Genomic DNA, 25,163 nt, shown 5'->3' with positions numbered 1-25,163 from the left:
AGGTTGGAAAAGACCTCCAAGATCATTGAGTCCAAGCTTTGAGTGATCACCACCTTGTTGAGTTAAACACTGAGTGCCATGTCCGGTCGTTCCTCGAACACCTCCAGGGATAGTGACTCTGACACCTTCCTGGGCAGACTGTTCCAATGCCTGACCCCCATTTTGAGTGAAGAAATTCCTCCTGAAGTCCAGCCTGAACCTCCCCTGGCACAACTTCAGGCCGTTCCTTTTGTCTTGTCCCTCGTTCCCTGGGGCAGAGCCCAACCCCTACCTGGCTCCATCCTCCTGTCAGGGAGATGTAGAGAGTGAGAAGGTCCTCCCTGAGCCTCTTTTTATCAAGGCTGAACAATCCCAGCTCCATCAGCCACTCCTCATCAGACTTATTCTCTAAAGCACAAGTACTGAGTGAATGAATTATGCTGGATCAGAAGGGTAGGAATTCTTAGATTTGCTGTTGGGGTGAGTTGTTTTCTCCTCACACTTCGATGCAGTGGTGCTGTCCTTCATCATCATCATCATCATCATCATCATCATCATCATCATGCTGTTGGTATGGTACCCTGTATGAGAAATTAAGAGTGGATGCCTAATACCTAAGAACAGATTTTTCATTTTGTAATCTGTGACAAGCGACCAGAACGTGAGAAAACATGATGGCCTTTCTGCTTCAGACATATCTGTCTGTCTAGGGCTGAGTACATTGTCAAGACAGCAGCCAGTGAAGATAAAGTACATGTGATGTTAGATACACAGGGATATGCCTGTGCATCTCCAAATTAGATGTATAAAGTATTGTGGGTGAACCTTTTTAACTGAAGTGTGTTGTCACAGGTCTCACTTGCACAGTTTATGAACTTTCATCTCAATGTATTGGCACTTTGAATTCTGGGCTTGTCCAAGCTGCCTGGAATAGTGAAGCAAGGTTTATTCCATTATTCTCATTGCCATATTCTCTGGGAGTGGACTTTTCATTTATTGCAGGTTCTTAGAAGTGAAATATTGAAGCCCAGGTAGTTGTACTCTGATACCTTTCCAGAGCTGAAAATTCAGGCTTCCCGTTAGCCATGATTTCTCTCTCACAAAGGATGTGGTAAGTGTAGCAAATGCCATGAATGAACTTAAAAATCTCATCTCACCTGCAGCCAACTCTTTTGATAGATCTGAAGAAAATGAGGTATTTCTTTATCCTGGCCACTTGCAAATATCATCTAAAATTTGCATAGTAAGCACATCATTTCAGAGGAGAGCTGGGTAATAAAAGGTGGGTGGTTTATCACCTTGGCTAAAGGTGATGAAGTTCAGAAACAAGAAGTTACAAGAAATATGAATTCTATGTGTGATTCAGACTGCAAGTACTATGGATTTCTTTCATTCTTTCACAGTTCACAGAAAAGATATTCTCAAAGAGACTGTATTTTATAATACTTAAAAAAAAAAAAAGCTGCGATAGCTATATTGGATTTTTAAGTCAGCTTTGATTCCTGCCCTGCTGAATAGAAATGAGCAGTCTGATGTGGAGTCTTAAGAATGCTTAGCAAGTGATGGTCAAACACCTGGTGTTACTTCTAAATATATGGCAAATAGCCCTGCCTCAGACAAGTATTCATTATTTGACCAAAGAGCCTATTTTTTGGTACAGTCTCTTACACATAATTTTTGAGACACATGAGAAAAAGTTTCTCTTTTGTATTTCTTTCCCAGTATTTATGAGACAGATGATCAAGAAGCTAATGTTTCGTGGTCTCACTACACTTTCTGTTGTAGAAGATTTGGATGATTGAATCCCCATCTGGTCATTTGATGGGAACTTTCTGAAGCTCTAACAGTCGGTTTAGATTCTGACATATCACAGCTTGGAGAGATCTTCCCCAGCATTATTGTGCTATCTGATTGAGTCTGCATTTCCTAGAGATTACAGCTGTGATTATATAACCAAGAGATACAGGCAGACAGATAAAGATGAAAATCCTTTGTATTATTTGGCTTTGATTTTGTTTTGTTGTGGGTTGTTTTGTTTTGCTTTTCCCTCACAGATTGGAGTTGAATGTAGGAACTTGAGGGAAAGAACTAGAACACAGACTGGGGAAAAGAAGACAGTAAATTGCAGTTAGAAACCATATAAATCAGGGTTCTTGAGAAGGTGTGTTGCCTTTCACATATATATATATATATGTATTTGTCTATGTGTGTATAGACATCTGTGGAAAGGCTTACAATGCAGATGCCCTCACTATGATTGTCATAGTATTTTTTTCTAAAAAATGTTGCTCCTTCCTTGTTAATTGTTAACTTTTACCTGACCATTTTTTATTTGGGTGAAGATAGTAGTGGTAAGTAGTTGTTTTGCAGTAGAAGAATTCAAAGAATTCATTAGGAAAACGCAAAGCTGTCTTCTGTGCCATCGTATTCTTTATGAAAGTAGGATTTTGCACACAGCCACATTAATTACAATTAACTATAGCATTCCAATTTGTTGACTTTATTTATTCAGAACTCTATTAGTGTTAAACAATTAATGGCAAGTTGAACTTTAGAGTGGATAAGAACGTCATTCTAAGCTGTAATAGCTTAGTGGATGAGCATATTGTCCTAAATTGGCTTAGCTGCATTGTTAAATGGTTGTTGTATACTGGGGGTGTAATTACATGATGGCTGAAAGCTCTTAAATGTATCACTCTCTTAGGTGCACGTCACAGTATCATAGCAAATGTTTCCAAAAGTTGCAGTGATGAAAAAATTGTTGTTGCAAGCACTATCTTTAAGTGTTCACGGGATTAAAAATAGATCAATTGGCAAAAATATACAGGTCAGAGGATTTAACTTATTCCCTAAATCTGGTTTTGCAGGTGTGTTTACTGTTTGGCAGCATTACTTTCCAGTTGTGTTGGGAGAAAAATTTTTTTTAGCATTTGCTCAATAGCTTTATTCTTTTTCTATAGGCTTTCACTTACAGAGGATTTGCATTCGTAACACATTTTTCCATTTAACATGCTTTATATTATTGTAGAAAACGGAGAAGAAAAATTGCCAAGCTGTTTAAATATTCAAATAACTACTTGTTTGTCCTGTGAGTTACATTTGGATTCATACTTTTTTTTTTTCCAAACTGCTAAGTGCAGTAAGGCCACAATCCAATGATGAAGTAATCAGTTTTCTAAAATAAAAATATGCTAGCACACACAGTTTAAAATAAATGTCTGTAGGAAGGATATTTTCTCTTTACATTTGCATTAATGTGCGTGGGAAGGATATTTTCTCCTTACTCTTGCATTACAACCAGATGCACACACGCACTCAGACACAGCTATTTATCTCTCTGTATTTATAAATATAGGCAACTCCTTTCAAGCCGTAGTAAGGCAGTGTGTGTAGTGGGAGCAGAAATAGTGGGACTGAAAACAGCTGTTGCCTCCTGGTTCTCCCACTTGCTCCCTGGAGAAATAATATGTTGCTTATCTCCAGACAGTAGTTGATTATTTTCTCCTATGCCTTCCCTGTTAGTGGGCTCATGGACCAGAGGAGGCACAATCACAGCCCCACGTGTCTCCACTTAACTCCGGGAGAGGAAACAGTGTCCTTTGTAGTCTGTTCTTCCCCGTCAGCCAGCCAGCAGTGGACTGCACAGGAGAGTGACTAATTCATGCTCTCTGACCTTCTGCATGTAAAACAAGCAATATTATCATCCTCATTTGCACTTCTTTATTATTTGCTGTAGTGATAAAATCAGAGGTTCACAGATGGGTTTGAAGTGCTGTCCTGGGCTCTGCGTGTGTAGAGTTGGCAGTGGTTACCCAGGGGGATGATGAGGTGAATACACTCCAGAGGGATTTGGGGGCTCAGGTGTGCCAGATGCCCCAGTGCTGCTGTGCTTCTTCCCTGCTCTCCAGGCTGCACTGCCTGTGCTCCCCTGTTCCCAGGGATGCCAGCACCCCTCCAGACCTGCAGGACTCCTGCTCAGACATGGTCAGCCTCTGGTTTCATGGTTTACCCCGTGGAATATCCTCTACTAGGGAGTTAAGAGCTGTCTTACCTGCTGCCTCATTTCATAGACTACCACAGCCTTGAGAGGGGATTATTTTGTGTTTAACCTGCTATCTTCAAATCACCCTTAGCTCAGGTCAGGCAAAGGATAAAATGCTAACTGAAAGCAGTCACAGCATCCAAACAGAACAACACACATGTTGCCACAAAGGGTGTAAATGAGGAGAAAGATTCTTAATCAGATTTTAATGGAATGAGTTCTCCCTCATCTTCCAGCTGTCAGCTGACCTGTAGGTTTTCCTGGCCATCTCTCCTTTTGCATCCAGTGTATCTTGTGACACCTGTTGCAGAGAACAGCTCCTTGCTGAAACACAGTGTTTACTGCCCATTCTGTTTGTCCTTGTCCTTAAAGGAGAAAGCCGTTTTCTTTCTCTCCAAAACTAGTTTGTTTCTGATACCAGAACACAGTGCAGCTGTTCCTGTAAATTAATGGGTGTTGTCCCTTTCTGGAAGCTCCCTGTCTGTTACTCATGTTGTGTTCCCTGTACTTACCTGGCTATTGGTGACTCCTCCCTTCCCCTTTTGGTGATTCAGTGTTTGTTTCCCAGCATGAACCCCGCTGGTTTTGGTTTTTTTCTGAACTTAGTATTTGTCTGTCTGTTCATCCTTAAACAAGCATAATTGATACAAATGTCAAAAGGAGGTGAGTGTAGGTGGCTCCCAACTGAGACTGAGCATCCTGATAATCACCATTTTGTGAACACCGGGGGCTTGGAGCAATCGACCTCCATCATCAGGCTTCCAGCAGCCAGAAACACAAACCAATGGGTCTGAATTAATTGCCATTTTAAATGATACCTTTTCAAATTTTCCTTTGGCTCTAACCTCCCTGGCCTTTGTTGAGCAGCTCTGTCAGTGTGACTAATGATGTTGAACGTCATCTTTACCAGATCACGTCATCTCGAACAGATCACCCTAACTAGGAGTGCAGTTACACTCCATTTTCAGTGGGCTATCAAGAACATCTCTATTAAGAAACCATTTCATGTCAAGCTTTAAGTGTGCTTTTCTGTTTACCTGTCTGTTTACAATTGGCACAACAGCTCTGCTTTTTCCTTTGGGCACATGTAACATATTAAACAAAAAATTACTCCTGAGGCTCAAGATGGAGCTGGTTTTGCCACATCACAAGTATTTTGTGGTCCAAAATCAGCCTGTGTTGATCCACAGTCAGCCTGTGGATGTTCTCTGTGGATTCAGTTTTGGAGGAAAAGGCAGGCTAGATGTGGCATCATGACCCCACACTCCTTTATTGCATAAGAGGGAAAACTAAGCATGTGTGCTTGGAGGGAACAGATGTGGACAGTTAATTCTGTTGCCCTGACCAAGTGATTAAGGGAATTAAACCTGGCCCATTCCATTATGCTGAGTGTCCTTACACCCACTCCTGTTTAGAAGCAAAATGCTGCTTAAAGTGAAGAGTTTTTGAAAAGCAGAGCACAAAACAAACATTATCAATCACAGATGTGACATCTGACCTCTGTGCCTAAACACAGGCCTTGATGAATACGAGAGTCCCTTGTTGTGACCAATTGGACTATTCAAAAAAAGAACAGTGCGAGACACCCATTTGAGTTGTGAGTCGTGATTACATTTCCTGAAAATCACATCTATTAAAAAGGAGTAGGGGAGTAAATGCACACAGAAAAATTACAGTGTATTTTATCTGTAGTGTTAGGATATATTTTGTTACCGGTTTTAAAGAATATTGCTCTACAGTTTTCTATCAAGTTTTGCCCTAGGGTGATGGTTTAGAATTTTTAATTTAACTTTGTCTGTCATGACAAATGTAGAGAACTAGACAGCTGGGAAGTTGTAAAAGTCATTTTAAAAGGGAATTACCGAGCTCCTCCACTCCAGTGGATTTAGCAAACCAAATTTTACAAAAACACTATTGATTATGCTTGTTGGAGTAAAAGCACAGTCTTATCTGTAAAATATGGCCATGCTAATGATCTCCAATTTTTCATAATTAAAGGACCATAATGTTCCAGAACTGCTCTCCTGTAATATTAATAGAAGATTAAAGATGGGCTGCAACCTTGAACTTCAAGCTTCAGCTTCAATGTTTTGAACTTTGTATAATGTGGTAAATATAAAAAGAAAGGTTACCAAGATCTTCACTGGCTTTTCAAGACCTGAAATGATATTAGTTAAACCCTAAATTCCAGTAACTGTGTAACTCATGAAATACTCTTATTTATTAGGAGAGAAAATTGACTTACTCAGCCAAAAATAGATGAAAGGCAGGCAAAGGGTGAAAGTGGATGGCAGGTAAGTTCAGAAGCAGTACTTTATAAAGACTTTTACCTCTCCCATTAGAAGAAAGAGCGCTGTGATGTTCCTGCCATACCACACCCTTGGACATACCTTGTGCTGTGTAGCCACCTCAGGCAGGTGGGTGTTCAACAAATGTGATGGTTCAAGGAAAGCAGAGTGGCCTCTCCTACTTGAAATCTGTGAGGATGCAAAACTACTGTCGTGTCTTCACCCTCTCCTTCAAAGCCTCCTGTCTATAGGTGAGGGCAGCAAAAGATAGATATCCTATTCTCTCTGTTCTTCACACTCTCTGCTGAACTCAAGGAAAAATTTGAGTTCAGCCCTATGACTTCCTGAAGCAGTAGCTGCAGCATAAAAAATAAATTGCAAAACCTCCCACATGTTTCTGAAGAAGAGCTGTGGAACTGGTCCATGCCAGTTGTTTCATTCTAATCCTCATCAGTAGCCTGAGCTAAAGGAGAGCTGCTGGAACTGCCCATGGAGGGAGGGCAGGAATGTTGTAGCTGGGAACTCCCTGAGCTGATAACTGAGTGGGGCCGTTGAAGCTCTGTGGATAGGAGTGTTGGTGTTTGAATTTTACAGAGGCTGATAGCTTAGACCACTGCTCACCAGGGAAGTATGTTCAAGTGTATTTTTCAAGTGTTGATACATTAGACTGCTTAATTTTATGGTCCTGTGACTGAATGTAATTAATATTCTTAAATTAATTTCAGGCAACCTACTTAGCATTCTGTATTAGTAGGGAATTAATGCTAGTACCTATTTTGTTTTCCTATGCACAGTTACTTTGAAAATATTTGCTTTTGTCACTGCTGTTTCTAAACAAAATGAAAGCTTTTTTTTATTTAAATTGAAAACAAATTGTGTCTGTTTTTCAAAACTAAGTCTTACGAGAATTTTTGGACAGGAATTGTATTTCAACACTAAGAAACTAAAACTACTTTTTATTTTTCCTTGCTTAAAATATGCTGCAGGGTAGTTAATGTCAGATATATTATTTTCAAGACATTGACCCATGTTGATTCTCTTTTACTATGGCAGTACCTGCAACCTCAGTTTTTGGGTATATATTTTAGACCTCTTGTTACCATAATACTTTTTGAGCTCTTGAAGGTGCAATGCTATTTTTGAATCTTTGAATCAAAGACATTTCTAATCAAAAGTTTAATGTCATATCTGGTGCAACTGTACACTGACAGTTGGGTTCTTGCTGATTTTGGGGCTCATCCATTTTGTTTCTGGCTATCCTTTAGTTCTGCAAGCTTTGCAGCAGCACATATATTCTCACATGATCTTTCAGCCTACTGCTTGCAGAAAAACTGGTAGAAGAAAGACTTAGTTAAATAATGATGGATGGAAATGCAATGGGCTGTTTCTCTCTGTTGGAGGATTTGTGAGCCTGAGTCAGCTCTTCCCTCCTCCTTCCACAGCTGTAGCCCTCTGTCTGCTGCAGCCAAGGTCTGTGGCTCTGGTGGTGGTGAAGAGCCAGGCTCAGCACTCACCTTCTGTCTGTCCTGCCATTTTTGTGAGGACTGACAAGCAGACACAGGAGTTGTACAGGGAATTGGTCGGAATCCGAAAAATTCAGAGTTGCAAGTATGACACTTGTTTTTCTAACCTGTAAAGCAGTATGGAGTTATTTTCCTTTCTCCTTGTGCAGACTTGTAGGTAATACTCTTGGTTTCTAACAGAGCAGAGTGACCCAGTTGGCCTGACAGTGGCCACACAGGCACATCCCTTCCAGTGTCCACCCTCCCTGGAAAGGTGGGAGTGTTAGTGCAGCTGTGTGTGATGATTAGTGTAGAAAGACAGAAAGGTCAGGAGGGCACGTGTGTGTGTCCATGTATTTACTTCTGATAACAGGAGTTGTCATGGAGAAGGTTACAATTCTCCACTATAAATTCTAGGGGCTTCTGGTTTAATTACCAGGTTTTTCTGATTTCTGTACAATTTCACTTTGAAGTGCCCAGCTGATTTTACACGTGGGTGGTCTTGCCTAACTTTGGTTGCTGTCTTTTGCCGTGCAACTGTTGGTGTGTTCTATTAATCTTGCAGTTGTTGCCCTTCTGGTGGAATGCTGTTTGATTTGTATCCTGCAGGATGCTGGAAAGAACGACAGAAGGAAAGACAAAATGCAAAGTTAGAAGAAGGAGATGAAAGAAGAATCTTGGATCAAATGCTGCAATAGCAAGCAGCATTTTCTTTTTATGTCAGCCCGAGTCAAACACAAGGTAGAAATACCTGGGATACTTCTTGGCTAATAAACTAAACCATGAAACCAGTGTGGATCTATTCATCTGCTGCAAAGAATCATCTCTGCTGGTTATTGTTACTATACTGGGAAAAGGAAGGAAAAAGAAAAAAGAAAATGCTTCTTTTTTTTCACTGCTGTCATCACTCATCCTAATGAGGACAAAAAAGGTTACCTCTACTAGGAGCATGATGCTTTCATGTACTCTGAAACCCACCTGCTCACTTCTTAATGAGAATGTGAGGTTTGGAGATACTGTGATCGTGTTAGGTTATTTCTGAAATACATTACACAAGAAATAACTGTCAGCTGCCTGTTTGGTAACCAAGACTTTTTAATTCCGACATCTTGTGAAATGCTCTTGAAATAAATTTTTAAATCCTTTATTCTTACTGGTTCAGACCTTGTCAGGTGTCAGGCATCAGCAGTATTTGAGTCTTGGGGGTTTACAAGTTGCATTTTATACAAACATATTTCAGCATCTGCTCATATAATATGCAATATATATGTATGTATATGTAAATAAATATTCAGATCAGCATTGTGGTTTGAATTTAGAGAAGATGTGACAACCCCTATGAGCTTTCAGAGATTATTAGTAAGATGAAACAATTTTTCATAAGGTATTTTGACATATCTGACCCATAAATTTCACCTGGTGTTCTGCTTCTGAGTTTGTGCATGTACCTTGGAGTTGAAGTGTCATCACCATCCTGTGCTTTACAGCTGGGGTGTAAAGGGGAGTCTAAAATTATTAAGATGAGCAGGAGATGGTTTTATTTTGAGAGCGAGAGCTGCGGGTGAATTTAGAGAGGCATTTTTTTTCCTCCTTGGCAGTCAGGGCATACTGCACATCAGGTTTCATACAAAACAAGACATACAGCTTGTTTTTTTTCCTGTGCCTTTGTGTTACTCCGTTTTCTGTTAAGTATATAAAACATAAACAGTCTCTCTGTAAACTTCAGTGGTTAAAACCGTCTTGAAACCGATAAAAACAACGTTACAACCTCATTTGTGGTCACTCGAAGCAAACAACCAAGAGAAAACACCAGCTTTGGAGCTTTGTCAGAGATCATAAAGTTAACCAGTTTTCTCAAGTCCTGACTGAATATATTATATATTTAAGATGTTTTGCTTCATTCTCTCCATTTCGTTCATGTGAGTATTGGTACTGCTAAAAGCTGCACACAGAAGAGGAAACAGATCCTCTCAAGCCAACTGGCAGATCATTTCAGCTTTTGGGGGAAAAAGAAACACTTGGGCTTCCATAAGCACTTTTAATAGAGTAAATTTGAGTTGGGACCAATTAGTAGCTTTACGTCTGTAGGTCACTTAGATTAGGTAGTTCACGGTTGCTTTTAGTGTTTATAGTTTTGTTTCATTTAATTAGTCTGTTTTATAACCTGACCCTGTGATTTCCAGTGAAACAGAAGAGTTTTTCCAGCTTATCTGATAACAGCTAGACCTGGCTATTCACAGCCAGCGTGGGGGGGTTTTGTTTGTTTGCTTTTTGCTTACATGGTGTATGATAAGAAATCAGCTTGCACTGGTTTGCAGGAGCAATCAGTTGCTTCCCCTAACACAACACAGTTATGGAAGAACACAACACACTTGATGGAGGAATTGCTTGAGTTGATTTGTGCTGAATAGCTGCCCATTGTCAAAAATTCATTATGGTCATTGGTCTGCTAATAAAAGTAGTTCATAGAGCAAAGTGATTTTGAGTTGGAGGAGCAGATGTGGGCTCATTTGTGTCAAGGAGTTCACCATCAGGAGTTCAAGCTGAGTAATGATTAGCCAGTGGAAAGTATGCCTTATAATCTTAAAATTCTTTTAACCCTCACAGCTTTTGAGGGCCAAATTGACTTGCTAATTTACAATTCAGTCACTGAATATCAGACTGCTCTAAAAACTATGCAGCAGGTGGCAGGTGGGGTTAGTGGAAAGCTGAAGAGAACAGGTCAATGCTTGGAGAGGGGGGCATCTTGCCCCCTCCTCCCCTGTTTTATCAAGAACTGGGAGGGGGATTCATACTCTTTGTCCTGTTAATTTTCCACAGGTCTTTAAACAGCAGCCATGGGCTTTACCCTAACTCTGAGAGTGGGGTTTGGGTTGTTTTATGTTTCATTTGAACGGACTAGAAAGAAGAGTGCTTACATGGGAAGAGTTGGGTATTACAGGGTTGAAAATCTTTGCTGTGGTTGCTGTTATTTAACAGATTTTTAGCCTGATTCCAGATTTTTCACCTAAAGTTTCCTAGTTTCTAGGAGTTCTTCTGTTGCCTCTTGAGTCTTTTACTTGCTGTCCAGCATTTAGAAAGCAGCACACCCTCAAGTGCCGGGGCTCCCACCGTGATGTTCTGTGGTGCAACACCTTTGTTGTGACCTTTGGGTAACAGGTGATTGCTCACAATACTGCCAGAGTTTGTTCCAGAGGGTATTGGCTTCCTCCAGGAAGTGAGCAGTGCTGTTGGTCTGTGTAGGGGAAGTTAAAAGGCCATGGCATAGTGCCCACCTTTTTTTTCAGTCATTTAATCCTGTTTAAACCCCGACATCAACTTTGAATTGCTGACTGAAGAAACAAATGAAGATTTCTAATATTATTACAGTATATTCCCTCAGGTCATAATAGAAAGATTAGTGTTACATAAAGACATTCATAATAAAAATTCATATTCTGATGAAAAAGAGATTGTGTTAAAGACATGAAACTGCTGTAAAATAGGGCTACACAATCATATGTTAGAGAAATGTAACATTTTATCCTTCAACTTGTTTTCCTTCCTACTGATTTTTTTTTCATTCACATAAATATTTCCTATATCTGATAGATAAACTCAGATAAGATGTTTGATAGCTATTCATTGGACAGAAATGCTTCTACTTCTGAAACATCAGCATAACTGTATCTTCTCATCTGCCTTTTAACTGTGATTTAGCCAAGAGTTGAAGCACAGTCAGCTCCATTAATCAACACTGAATCAAGTCTGTAAGCTTTATACTAAGATTTAAGTGTAGAAACCTATATTTTGAACCTCACCAAACTCCACCCCTGAATTTTCTTTCCCTTGTAGCAGCTGATAACATCACGAACAACTCAGTAGAATTGGAACAGTATTTCTTGTGGTGATTTAAGTGATAGTGATAATCTCTCTTCCTGCTAGAGAGACACAATGCTCTAAGCTTAGGTCTGCACATGAAAAAAAAAAGACTATTTCAAATACATCTTTTGGAAATATGTGGCTTTTGTTTAAAATTTTTCTTCTGTAAGGATTTAATACAATTTTTCTATGAATAGAAAGTTGTTTGGGGTTATAGAGGCTATAACGATGGAGAGGGACACGGCAATGGGAGGTTTATTTGGTGCTGGTTGCAAATGGAAATTACTACAATTCCCTTTATTAGAAAACTGCAATATGAAACAATAAATACATAGCAAAATACGTTTGCTAAAAAAGATGCTGTGAACTGCAATAAATATTCAGGATAGTTGGAGATTTAAGTTCACTTTTTTGAGAAAAAGATTCTCTTTTAGCACTGAGATATGATAAATGTAGTTATGATTTCCTCCCCTCCTCTGAACGTTTGTATTTGTCTCTGTCTCTGTGAATGTATGTGCAAATATCTTGTCTTTTTTTTTTTTCGGTTAGGTTAATTTTTTTTGCAGAAAATATGCAGTGTTTTAGCCACAGTTATGTCCCCATGTGATCCTCTACCTGTCTTTTTGTACTTGCTTGGTGTTTCACTTCTCTGACAATCATCTCTATTGATTCATGATACAAAAAAGAACACTAAGTATAAGATGCTGGTTTTGTAAGAAGTGTCTGTTCTTCAGTCTCCTTTATCACCACATTGCAACTTAATTTTGCATTTCAAAAAAGGCCATTTGTTGGCCCAGAATAAAACTGTCATGAGCACAGATGGTGAAAAGCATCTTTGAAAAACATACGGCAGATCTTGATCTTTTCCACCTAGTTAGTGAAAGCATCACTCCATCCCATTCCACTGGTCTCCAGGTCTCCCTCTCCAGTGTAACAGGATGGACATTCTATAGGACAAGGAGACCACATTTTGTATTTTTTCCTGTTCTGAATTTTAGGAAGGCAATGTGGGAAATGTTAAGGAGGAGAAATTATGGTTCACGGGAGAAGTTCCTGTAATAGGATTTTATGATACGAGGAAGTATAAACCCATCATCTGCCAGGCATAACAAAAATGGGAAGATAAAATTAACTAGTAAGACATTGCTTTACTCTCTCCTTTATTTTTAATAATTTTTCACTTTTTATCCCAGGCTCTTTTGGCTTATACATAACAAACTGCTAAATAAAATGAAGAATAGCTTTAATGTACACTATAATTATAATCTTAAGTAATATTTGGCTCAATAAATGAACTATTATCTATTAGAGTATCTGTCAAAGACAGGGACGAATGTGTCCAAATTTTTAATTCTCTATTTAGATGTCTGGATTAGTAAAAAAAAAAAAAAAAAAAAAAAGAAGAAAAAGTGTGAGTACATTAGTATTTTAAAGACATTTTCATAGAATAAACTTTCAGCATGCAGTCAGGCTAAAATTCCATATTCAGTTTTCCATTTTTATTAAAGCAGGGAGAACTGTATAAACCAGAGTTAGATGCTCAATTTACCCCTGGAATCCATATGCTCTGTGCTGACTTGCTGAACGTGTGGTGCTATTTGTAGTGTCTGTCTTGCCTGTGACATTTTATTTAGTCCTATCCCTGCTCTGCTCAGCTTGGGGCTGCTGGGCAGATGGGAACACGTGCCATTGGCAAGGGCACACAGACACCAGAGAGCAATCCTGTGCACAGCTCTGGATTTTGTGTGGAGGCCCATCTTTTAAGGATCCTGCACTCTGGAGAACAACCAGGCTAAAGGGGCAGGCTGTAAGAGAGGGGTGCTTTGGGAAGTTGGGGTTTTGTTCCGTGAAAAAGGCTTTTTACTCAGTGCTTGACTGGTGGATCTGGAGAATAAGGTGGTGTTGGGAATGTGCTTCTGGTCACCTAAAATCTGGCTGTGTTTGGTGGGGTATTAATAAGCTTTTTGAAAAAAATGTGCTATGGGTGTGGAGATGGAAAATTGTCACGGGTTTGACTGTAAATCCCACTTGACTTTCTCAGACTTTATAGGCGTGTGTATGTGCCATCTTCCTTGGCCTCAGGGCTCTGGCTATTCCCTGAGGTGGCTGCTTCCAGCTGCTGCAGGCTGGTACAGCCAGGGGTAAAATCCACCTGCTGGTGTTACTGTAGCAGGAGTTCCTGTGCCTCTGCTGGGGGAGCAGTGGTTGGGCAGCCTGGAGCTCCTGGAGGATTAGTTTCTATTATTTCTTTGAGGAGGATGCTGTTGTGCTGTGCTCCGAAGCAACTAACACTGGATTTAGATAATTTAAAGTTAATACTAGCAAACTGTAGGCAAACACTGATGAAGTTATTTCCTGCATTCCTGGTCTCAGACAAACCTCCCTTACATGGCTGCCCACCATGAAAAAAGGACAAAATCTGAGCTAAGTTCGGACTAGAAGCCATTTACCAACTGTATTGTACTACACAGAGGACTTCTTTAGGATAATATGCAAAGCTTTATTTTTCTCAGTTTCTTCCTTCTTTTAGCAGCCTCTGTAATACTTTTCTGAATAATTTTATGCTTGTCAATTGTACTGTGCTGCTGTTTCATTAATAGAGAAATGAATATTATTCTTGGTACAAAAAGAGCTGAAGTCTTATATGGGTCATAAATCCTGTTACAGTTTCTGGATTTCAGACCTAGTTGTCAGATCAAAGCATTTAAATTCCACCAAGGTGCTCCTCCTTAACTTGGACGTTGTTTTTGCCAAGGCTGCACATATAGCATAGTACCATACTAGACTATTTGGATATTCTTTCACTAAATATTGGCAGTGATCCCTGTTAGCTGATATTTACATATTTGTATTTAAATTTTGGTAATAATATGTCTTGCTCTCTTAACCTTTCTACTAACTAAAGCCATAAGTTTGTATTTTAACTTTGCTTTTACTTTACACCTTATTCAGCTTCTGGTGTTTATTTTAAACAAATCCTCTCTTTGGTCCAGCAGCACTGCAACAGTTTATACAAAGTTATACATATATATAAAGCTAGTTAGGTTTGCCCAGTTCAGTAAGACATTTTATGGTTCAAGCTGTTAATAAACATAAAAAGTATAATGTTGTATTTAGTAATATCACACATCCTTGGCACTATTCCAAGTCCTTCATGAGGTGAGTAGGGATAAATACACTGGAAATAAGAAATACTGGAAATCAATTGAAGTTGACTAGTAGGAAGCATTTAATATCTGATTGCCTGTGTGCATCTGTGTAAGCTTGTTGATGGCTATCCTATGAAAACAATATAACTATAGTAGAAAATGTTATGCTTTAAGTACTGTTTTCACTGATAATGTCTAATGAAACTGTAGTTTGACAGTCCAACAACATTTACAAAATCCTTACAAACTGTTTAACACTGGGTGCCAAAGAGCCCTTGGAACTTATTTCTTGCCTCTGAAACAAAAGGTACCTCTAGGCTATTTTAAAGACAAAAGTATATTTGCACACTTCCTTCCTCCATTGAGTTTGGATAGTGCTTTCTGAGGAAAGAATCCAATCTTTAATATTATTTCTATGGTTAACAGACAATAATTGTTTCATAAAATATTTTACTTCTTGATTTCATGTCATTTTCCTCTTAATATTTGTTAAAAGGGATAAGGTGACCTCCAGATGAAACAAAAAAATGTATTTGAGTTTGATACTTGATTCACTTCACACTATTATGAATTTTTACTTTTTCCTTTTGTGCAAAAAAAAAATAAATTGCTTAATTACAGTTAAAGTCAAGATTAACCTCTCCCCCTATGATTCAGACACTGACCCCATCATCCTGCCCCCCCACGAAAGTGTTTTTTGTAGACCTAATCATGAGGCAGAGCAGTGGTATCAGTTCCTGGACTCTTGCTGGATGTCCAGGTAGCTGTGGTTGCCAAGAAAGTTTGTTTTTTAATTTGTAAAAAAATTTTCCTTTCTTGATTGGTCATTCTTCCATTACTGGCAGCATCTGATGGGGGGTGTTTTTCAAAGGCATGCATTTTGGATTATCTAGAAGAATAAGCTCTTGGAGCTGATGTAAAGAGGAGCTCACCTACCTCACTGCTGCTTCTTTGTGTGTTTCTACAGCTGTGGAGTTGTTATTCATAATAAAACTTTGAACTGATGGCAACTGAATGCCTTCATCTTTCCTACTTTTCTCCTTGTTTTACTTCTTTGAAAGTCCTTTGATCAAGAGAGCATTAAGTTCAGAGTGCTGCAAGCTCTTTCTTTCCCCTTGTGGAGGCAGCTGGCCAGGGTGGAACTCACTCAGATTTTTGAGACCTGGTGTAAAACGTTTTCGTGCTCTTTGGTGTCTGATCTACTTGTCTTTTATGCTTAATGTAATATAATACTCTACCTGCACAAATATTTTGAAGTGAGCACAAAAAAAAAGGTGAAAAAGTAAATAGATTATTTATGGTTAATAATTCCGCCCTATAGGTGAATTGTAGAATATTGGCTTCTATTAATGAGGTAGCAAAGAAGCAAATTATATAAAAGAGCATAACAGGATTAATAGTGATGTTTATCTGGAAGTTGTGGTGATATGAGCATAGTTTTTAAAGAATGAAGCTTTTTTTCCTGAGGAGCTGAGATAAATAGCCAGATTTCTTTGGTATTGTAAATTAAGTATGTTACTATTTCTGTTAACACAGTGTTTCCAATTCTGCTATGATAGTTTATTGTACACTTCTGTGGTGCTGATATTTTTTTTCTCTGAGCTTCAATACTGTTATGATGTTATAATTTTCACTATAAATGATTATGTAGAGTTTTTGATACTCACTAATGAAAAATCAACTTCTCCACAAAAGTAGGTTTCATTCACACACGTATTTTTATATATTCCTGTCAAATTAATACCTACACATTAATGTGCTCATTAATGAAATTAAAAAGAAATTTTATAGTTGGGTATTTTACATTCCTAGAGTTTCACTGTGTGTTGTTCTCTGCATTAACCATTATTGTAATGCAGTATGTTAAGTAATAGCTATCTGTTTTAGAGGAGTTGAACTACTAACTGTAGGTAGCTTTTCAGGCTGAAGTTGCTCAAGTACCTATGTACATGGCAGTGAACCAAGGCACAGCCCTCAGCCTTGTAATTTGAGAATTCAGTGTCTTAATAAGATCCAGTAGGTAATTACACAGAGCTCAGTCTGCTGCCTCCCCTCACGTTGAGTCGCAGTCTACACTAGGATTGATTATAGGGGAGGAAGGTGCAACACAGCGTTCAGAGGGTTGGCATGTTTTGGGGTGTTTGTTTAAAAAATCAACAGCACTGGGTAGTGAAAACTTGTCTGTAACTATTAGAATCAGTCAGATTAATCAAATATGGGTAGCTCCATGGTATTTTTTCTTTTCATACTTATTAATGTTTTCACAGAAAACTCTTTGTGCTGTTCTCTTGCTGAGCTGGAGATATGTGTAGTTCTCTGGGAGAGATGGGAAGACAACAGCCTTGGCTCTGTCACAGCTGGACTTGTAGATTGGGGGCGGGAAGAGCCAAGTACTGTTACCAGGATCACTACCCTTGGCTACTGCCTGTGGTTAGAGATACAGAGCAGGGCTAAATGGGCTCCTATATCTGGGTTTGGGGTTTTTTTAAAGTGGAAAGTTACTTGAGCCACATTGCTGGAGTTTTGGTATAGTCACAACCCTTTGGACAGTCAGTAGGCAACATGTTTGATTTAGGGACTTCCTTACAGCAGTTCTGGATGTCAGCAGAGGTTAAGGTGTTCACTTTGGAGGTTCTTTTCACTGAGATTGTCACACCACTATAGGATGAAATACAGTGGCAAGAAATGTGTGAATGGTACTGAAGGGCAGTATTTGAGTGCTGTTCAGCATCTGAAGTTCAGAAAAGTGAGGAGCATTCAGATTCTTAGAGGAATTGTTGCTGAGTTACCATGATCTCCTTTCTACAGGTAACTAAAACCGTTAAAATCCTATAGTTGCCTCCCTATAGGGCAGAGTCCAAAAAGTTTGGTGAGAAGGAGGGAACCTGTTTTGTCTACAGTGGACGTAAATGTGAAAGGCACTTTTCTGTATCCTAATATCCACATGTAATTAGCTCTATTAATGCATCAGCACTTGTACCATGAACTCTGTGTCTGTATCTGTTCAGGAGAGAACATGGTAAGAACAGTAAATGGTAAGGACATGGTAAGATCAGATATTCAATCCATAGTTAATTCCAAGTCTCTCCATGTCTGTTTTTGTTCAGAAATCTTCTGTTCTGGAGACAGACATGGAGAGACTTGAAATAACAGCAGATTGAACATCCAGACATCAGTGCTGGAAGGGATACTGGGAATCTTTCAAAAGACTCATTTACAAAGAAATAAGCAATAGGGATGTAATTCTCAGTATGTGCAGCTTTACAGGAAATGAATCATGAGCAAGCTTAATTTCAGTATTTAAAGAAGTTCAAAGGTTTGGCTGACAAAGGTGAAGGTGTAGCTGTAACAGCCCTTTTAGAAAGACAGTTCTTCGCGTTGCATGACACTCCAGTTTGAAAAATAGCACTGCCCTGTATCAGTGAAGCACAAGTTAAAAGGATTAAGAACTGGCCAACTGACAAACCTAAAAAATTAGTCATAATAATAGAGTGCAGCTCCATAGGGATCAGCACTGTGCCTGACACCATTTAACAGTTTCATCATTGATCTGAAGTACATGGAACTGTGGTAAAATTTGCAAATGACTCAAAGATTACCAAAGTGGTAAATAATGAGGGCAGGGAGTAATACAGAATTATCTATACTGATCCTGTCTGTATTCAGACATAATGTATTCTGGTTCAGTCAGATGCTAAGCTGTACAGCTGAGAGGAAAAGGCCTATTAAGTGAAGCTAATAAGAAATGGAAGAATGAGAAACGTCAGAACTCAGAAACGACAAATCAGCACCAGTTTTCTGCAACTACAAGGAAGGGCCCAAATCTTCCTTCCCTAGGTAGACAGAGAACTAGGGAATAATGGACAGATCCATAAGCATTAGGATCAAGTACCAAAGGAAATGGTGTCACCCATCTCTCTAAGTCTTCACATCAAGTCTAGCAGTTTTGCCATTGCTTAACATGGATTATTGGCCTCAAAGCAGGAGTCATCAAATGCAATGCTGCAGCATGTTGATGTACAGGAGGTCAGGCTACGTGAACTGGAATTGCCCCTTGACCTTGAACTGGAACCATAAAAAGTGCTATATTGACTCACGAAATTGTTTGACAGACTTCTCTGGAGAAGCTGTTGTATCTAATGGGAAATTACTTTTCCCTTTAAATTTAAGGTTGAAGCTTTATTTTTAGATTCCACTAAAATGTGCCTCTTCCCACATACTAAATTTAGACAAATTTAATTGTAATTTTTTCTGGCGCAATAGCATGGTAGTCTAGAATGCTGGGGATTTTTTGTTTGTTTTTCCTTTTAAGTTTGAGGCAAAATATGTATACAAATTAAATGAATGAGATGCTTCCCAGAATGAGATTTGTTTTTCATATTGCTTTTGTAACTTGTGATAAGAAGACATTTTGGCCTAGGAATGAAGCTTATTTTTGGCGTAGAAAGGGAACTTCTTTCAAGACACGGAAAGTAGGAATATTTATTACAAAATGTTTTAAGAGCAGATTTAGAGTTGAAACCTGAACACCTGTTGTCAGGCTTATACTAATCACCTGTGAACTTATCAGCAGGGTGACAGAGTGCTGTGTTGTGGTGCTGGTGTTCTTAAAGACCTGGTTCATTTTCACAGGGACTATTGTGGCGGTGGTGGAAATCTGGAGGCTCTTGCCGCTCTTTTCCAACACATTTTGTGGTGGCAGATCTGCTCCACAGTCCCTGCTGTTGCAGCATTTTATCTTTACCTTGTGCTTTCTGTGCCTCAGCCCCCGTGTGGAGCCTTCCCAGGAGTGGGGACTCGGCAGCACCAGCGAGGGACTGACAAATCCCACGCAAGGAAGGCTCTGCCTCAGCAGCACTCACTGTCTGTGCAAGTGTAGAATCACCTTCTGAAGAGTACAGAGAGACAATCTGTGTGCCTTCCCCTTTTTTTCCCAGTTGCTTTTCCTAGTGTCCTTCAGGCTTATGATCCCTCATGTTCCTCAGTACTAGGGGGCATTCATGTCCCATAATAGGAAGCTGCCAACTCAACTTGCTAAGAGGTTACATTTTCTCCTGTAGTCAGTGAAATATTTCAAGAATGTTTCAGACTCGGATGTAGGTTAAGGAAATATTCTTTAGAAGTTTTACAAGGAATGTAAGTGCCTATGGCTCGTCTGCCTTCAAACTCCTTACACGTGTGTTGCCATTACATCCAGGATAAAAAGTCTTCTCTTGAAGTAGGGGTTATATTTTTAGATACAAAGATGAAATGATCTCATCTTCGACTTGAAATTTTTTTGTAGTCATTGAATAAAGCAAAAATCAAGGCTGTTGTATTCACCTTTCTGGATGTTTTGTTTTGTTGTGAGCTTTTTTGAAGTGTGGCCTGGATTTTCTGTTTCCCAGTCCTACCAAAATTTTAATTTGCTTTTTAAGTTAGATTACTGTGTTCTTTCAAATCACCTTCCAAGAAGAAGGTTTAGTTTGATAGCAGCTCTTCAGAGAGCACTGGTGTGTGGCAGTGGTGTCCCTGGAAGGAGGGAGTGGCAGGATGGGAGAGATGGTCTGTTTTTCTTGTGAGTTAATATTAGTCCTTGCCATGTTTCCATTAAATGTGATGATTTGAGTTGCTGTGCAAAAGCAAATGGTGTCCCTGTATTGGAAGACCAGTGACAGAATGAGGGTTTGCTGCTGCTGAAAACTACAGGTGGAATATCGTAAGGTCATCACCTTGGTAGCCTTTAAATGAAATGCACAGTAATAATACAAGTTTGTTTTCTATAGAATGCACAAAAAAACTATCAGAAGCCCTGGGAGTGACATGACAAACAGACGATGAGATTAGTATTATGTTCAGAAGAAGGGCAAAAAAATACATTCCCTCAGGAAAATTGGAGTTGCATAGTGTGAGATTGTAATTCAGCCATGAAAAAGCAGAGCCAAGTAGGAATTTTCTGCTCTCATTGAATAAGGCTCTCCGGATCTTTTATCTGGATTCAGGCTCAGACATATGGTTATTATGCTGACTCACTTGGTAGTCGTATGATGTGAGGCCTGTTAACGTTAACCCAGACTTGTACAAACACTTGAGTTTTTCTTTAAGGACAGGGGAACTTGGGACATAGAAGTTGGTAACAACAAAGCACCAAGTGTAGAATGGAAGTGTAGAACTGGGTGGAAAAGGTCAGAAGAATATTCTTCGTTTTCTTGAATGAATGAGGGCAAAAAGAGAGAAAAATCTTGGAAATAGGACACTGGGAATCGAATCTTTGAGGAGGTTTTTTAATGGTATTTCAGTAAAGGGCATAACTTAAATCATACTTGGAGTGCTTGTGTCAACCACAGCAGCAGGGAGGTGTTTGGAGTGCAGCCTGAGAAATCTGGGAAATTCACCCCGAAACTAGGGGTTTGAAGGTTTCACACCTGAACAGCTGGAAAAAAAGCACATCCCACATCAAGGCCTTGGGGGAGTTAATTTCAATCTTTGAATTGCCATTCATTTGAATTGCCATTGAATTAAAGTTATAATGGTTTTGAAAAGAGTTAATAAATCATACATTTTTTTTTCTGCTAATTAAAGCTAAACACATAATTAGTGTCAGTGGGAAACAATATGTAGATTTTATTGATATGGTAACTTTTTTTTAAGAAGTACTTCGTAGTGGAGTAATACTATTTCTGTGAAATACCAGGGCTCACAGGAGGTGATCTGGTGCTTTGGAGCAAACTGAATTCTTAACCAGGTGTGCTTATAACTGAACTGGTTTGGTCTGAAATGAATCTTGTCAAAACCCAAACCCCCACCACTTTAATGCAAATCATTGCAGGAATCAAGGGAAAAAGAAGAATATTCAGGTTTTTGAAATATTTTTATTAAGACTATGATAAAGATTCAGTCTCTGCATGATTCCCTTCATAACTGAGAGATGTGTGATAAACCTTCCAACCCCCTGCCACACACAGGCCTGTGCAACACTTTGAGATGTATAAAATCCTCATGCTGCACAGGGGTATTTAATTATTCCACCACATCAGGGCTGATCCAAAAATACACAACAGTGCATTTTACCAGCCAGCACTGTGCTCTGAGTTTTAGGATGTGACATCAAGTGGGTTTTGCTTTGGACTTGACCCATTAACCTCTCTCTGGGTGAGGACTGCCACTGGTTTATTGGGATTCAGGGCATGCAGGAATGACACGGAAGGCAGGAGAGCCGCTGTTGGAGGTAAAGGTTTTAAGGGCAGTGGACAGCAAGCAAAAATCAAGTGATATTTTCAGTTATAATAGTCATACACTGTTAGATAACATGGGCAACTCCAGCCAAGCAGAAATGATAGAATCATACAAAAATAGGACTGGAGATGACTTTAAGAGGGACTGTGGTTCATTTCTTGCCCGAGGACAAGTGCACTCTCCTTAATGGCATTGGCATCAGATATTTGGCTAAGCCATTTTTAAAGGCCTCCAGTGATGGTCAGTCTATGAAACCTCTGTCCCACCTACCCAAGTCATTATCATTACAAAGTATTTCAGAATCTCAGCCTTTACTTTGGTTTGTGCAGTTACACTGTGTGCTGTTGCTGATTTAATAATTACACAAATATGAATAAAGCTCTTCCTTTTCTTTTTACTTTCGCATTATCTGCAGTTGAAACTGTGTTATCTTATCCCATCCCCTTCCTCCTCTACCGCATCGACTCCTCTTTAGACTAAACAATTGAGATTTTTTTCAGTCTGGTTTTATGTAGGTCATGTTTCCTCTGATTATCTTTGTAGTGCTCTTCGGGGCCTTGTCTGGCTTTCCTCATTCTTGAAGTGCAGCGCTCCAAACTGTGCAGAACTGTGACTGAGCAGAGTTGCAAGGATTATTTCAGTCTGTTTTCTTGTTTATACAGCCCTACATAAATATAAACACAGTATATATTTAGAGAGTGAGAAACAGCATGATATTGTTGATTCATGTGCAGCCTGTGATCTGCCGCAGCCAACAGCTTTTTTTTTTACTGCAGAATTACTTGTTTCTCATCTGTTTGTGTGCAGTTGAGTATTTTTGCATAAAGAAAAAAACCTTGCCCTTTATCTCACTGTCGTGAGATTCTTTTTTTCAGAAACATTTTGCCCATATGTCAAGTTTAATTTTAATCTGGAACCTGTCCTGTAGTGCACTGCCTTCTCATCTTGATGTTGTTTCTAGATTTTAGTCTTTAAAATACTAGGCTAATTTAGTTTGGAAGGTCGTTTGGTCCAACCCCTTGCTGCAGCTGCTCAGTGAAGGTGTTTGTTGCACTAGATCCAGCACACATCCCTACACAATGCATTGTTGTATTTGTGCTGTGATCCATTATTCTGGAAGTAGCTTTCTCCTATTCCCCTGTGCTTGTCTAGCTGGACTGTGCTTCACTAGCTTGGTCAGCCTGTCCCTTCTGTTGTCAGTTACAAGGTCAAATTGTGAGAGTTTTGAAAGAAAAATCTTTATTTTCTCAGTACGACTTCATGACTAAACAAAAGCTTTGGATAGTCCATGTAACATTAACTGTCTCATACGAGGTTATTAATTTGGCTTTTCCTTGAAGTGGTTGGTAGTTACATATTTTCAGGGCATGGTTTTACTATTTTGAACATAAAGCAATTCCAGCTGCATCTCCCACTAAGTCGGGAGCTGGCAGCTCCTTTCAGGCTGCCGGGCTTTGACATTATGAGAAGAAATATGTCATCGGTAGTAATTGTTGCTATAAATCCCTTGTTTTGATCAAATGCCCATTAGTTAGAGGTAAATCAAGGGCTGCCTGATGACTTTGGCTGAGTTTGGCCTCTGGGAGGTTGGTGATGTGTTCGGTGGGAGGTGTGTCAAAGGAGGGAGGGAGGAGCACAGCTGTGATCAGATGTGTTTTGGTTGGGCCAACGCAACAAGAAAAGGTTATGCAGTTTAAATCCCAGGAATTATTATCAAATACAGTAGTGACTGGAGAAAGGATTTGGCCATTTGTGCTAGGCTGGTCTGAGTCAGGGGCTGTGTTAGGATTTGGTCCTGAGTCTGTGAGAGATTGTGAGACAGGTTTTGATGGTGGTATTGGGTTAGATAAGCAAACTCATTTAAAATCAGAATTAAAGATTTCTTTAACATAGAGCTAATCAATGGATTAAACCAATGTCTACTGCTGTAGTTCTTTTTGGGTACAAAATGTTCTGTGTGCTAGACATGCGAAAGGAGCTTAATGGCAAGGTTTGAATTTTTTTTATATTTTTTTAATAAGGTGTGATTCATCTTTGCTATTCTCTAGTCTAATTAAAGATTAAAAAACCACCACAGAATACAAAATGGTAACATCATTCTGCAGTTGCATAATTTTGTAGCAGCTTAAAAAGCATCGTTTCTAGTTCTTACCCTATAAGTAAAGTATTTGGATGAGTAGGATTATCCTTACTGCCCCATGGTATGGCCTGCAGCGCTCATACTTTGCTCAGGCCAAATTCCCTGATAACACTGCTGCCCTAGGCTTATGTGGAAGTCCAGTGGACTTGATTGAAAAGCTTTTCAGTAACTTGGGAAGTTTTGGATCAAGTCCAAAAAGTACAACCCTTAATCGTGTACTTTCCTGTGTGCTCAGAACAAATGGTTGGTTTGGCTTTCGGGAAACTTGGTGAGTTCTTGGCGGTTCGAGGTGATAAATGCTGATAAATTCTGCCTCGTTATCGGTGATTTCACCGCGAAAAAGAAGGCAGAGCTATCAAGACCTGCAACAGTAATACCTGCAGATTTAGCCAAGCTCACTATTAACGTGTTTTAGGGTGCAGGAGAAATGCTGAGGAGAGAAAAGACAAGTGTTCTAGGGAAATTATTAGTCTTTACAGCCTGTCTTTCTTTAAAAGACTGTTCTGAGAAATTTAGTTGTGCTGTGTGTGTAGTGTTCTGTTCTAGCCTGGTTTTCTAAGAGGTTCTTTCTTACTAATAGTAAATTACAAAATGTGGCAGAGGAGGACATCAGGCCCTGTAAATGAAAAGTTTTTAAATGGCTGACTGGGCAAAAGAGCTGGAAAATATTTTCCCTTTTTTCTCCTTTTTTTTTTTTATCCTGTTGTAGATAGTGTTTATCATTCACCCAACCAGAGAGCCTTTCCACAGACACCGTAACAAAAAGCCCTAATAATATTTTTAAAGCAGATTAGAAATAATCTTCCCGCACGACCTTGCCTGGGTGACCTCGTGGTTTGTTGCTTTGTAGTTGGGCTCTGCATCATCAAAGCGGCGTTTTTGCTGCTTAATATGGTGTAGGTGAAGTGGCATTGTCCCTTTATCTGTGCTTCATCACCGGAGAGAGGAGGGAGGCAGCGCAGCGCCCCGTGCAGAGCCTGCCTGCTT

The 25,163-nt window shown here is 39.4% G+C and overlaps 1 protein-coding gene across 14 annotated transcripts in view; it reads left to right on the top strand.

The window, feature by feature from the left end:
• TENM2 (teneurin transmembrane protein 2) overlaps window positions 1–25,163 on the top strand; it is a 643,539-nt gene that overhangs the window by 25,406 nt on the left and 592,970 nt on the right. The gene's annotated exons all lie outside the window — the stretch shown is intronic.

The sequence above is a fragment of the Neopelma chrysocephalum genome, unplaced genomic scaffold, assembly GCF_003984885.1.
Source record: "Neopelma chrysocephalum unplaced genomic scaffold, ASM398488v2 Primary Assembly neopelma1_63, whole genome shotgun sequence".
Taxonomy (NCBI): domain Eukaryota; kingdom Metazoa; phylum Chordata; class Aves; order Passeriformes; family Pipridae; genus Neopelma; species Neopelma chrysocephalum.
The sequence above is the reverse complement of the archived record's forward strand: the minus strand, read 5'-3'. Positions and strand labels throughout refer to the sequence as shown.